The following is a 1,279-nucleotide window of genomic DNA, read 5'->3' on the forward strand; positions in this document are numbered from 1 at the left end:
GATTGACAGAGAGGAAGATCCCAGGATCTTGTACGTCTCCCTACCTTGACCACCAAAACCAATGGTTATGTTCCTCTTCTTTTTTTTTTTTTTTGATCCAATAACCCCCTTCTGGCAACACTGGGTGGTGCAAACCTTTCCTGGTTTGGCCACATGACTTGACACACCATCACCCATGTATGTTAGGACCTAGTAATCTAAAACAGAGATAGATAAATACTTACATTCAAGATGATCCATTGAGGTCATCAAAGGAAAAACGTGCCACCAAGGTGGATGAATGGACTCCCAAACAGAGGTCCCAGTGGAAAAAACTTGTCAAGTGCTGCAGCTCTCCAGTTGAAAACCCAATAGGTCAAGGGATGAAATGAAGTGAAGGGAAAATTGAAGGGAAAAAGTGGTACCTTTGTAAAGGCTGAAGGGGTACCACAGGAAAAACAGAGGGTAACCAATCAGAGAGAACCAATGGACAGGTGAATGGGAAACCAATAAAAGGAAAAATAGAGAGCAGCAGTGGAATGATGTCATCATATTGCTGTGTTTAGGCTGATTCTTTGAAATATACCACTGACTTATAAAACTTCACATGCAGTGATTGGCAAAATAATGTGCTCTGTTAAGAAGAATACCTTAGTCACAACAGCAGCTATGAACAGCATTCTACATGATTGATATATATGTAAGCAGTTACTTTTGCCAATGGTATGCAGAGCTTCATGACATTCATGACAAATGGTTAAAAACTAATGCATCTGGAATGAATTGTGGGGATATTAGTAAAAAAAATAAAAAAAACATTTAGAAATTGCATTTTATTCAGGTATGGTTGGGAAACGACTAGCATAAGAGATGTGGCCTGATCTAGTTTTGTGACAGCAATACACCAAGCTGGTAAAAATTCATTAATACTACATCTGTACACTTACAAAACACTGTTAGAAAATGTACTATAAAATATTCAAGACTTTGCCATCAACATTAAATATTAGCCTTGATAATGTGAATACATTTTCTGGCCTGAGTGAGTACAATAGTGAAATACCATTTACCACTTCTGGATTATGTAAGTATTGAGGAAAGTAAAATCATCCTTTCTCATCGCAAGAAAAAAAAATTGCAAATCAAAATACATTGAATATTTCTAGAATTAACGTCAAATCATTTAATTTAAGAGAATATACCAACCAGAAAATCAAACATATATTATAATAAATTTAGCTTACACTGGGAATAGCAGCAATTATAATGTTCTTCCTTTAAGGGAATTGCTAAATATAAA

Source organism: Penaeus monodon, chromosome 28 (assembly GCF_015228065.2).
Source record: "Penaeus monodon isolate SGIC_2016 chromosome 28, NSTDA_Pmon_1, whole genome shotgun sequence".
NCBI classification, from domain to species: domain Eukaryota; kingdom Metazoa; phylum Arthropoda; class Malacostraca; order Decapoda; family Penaeidae; genus Penaeus; species Penaeus monodon.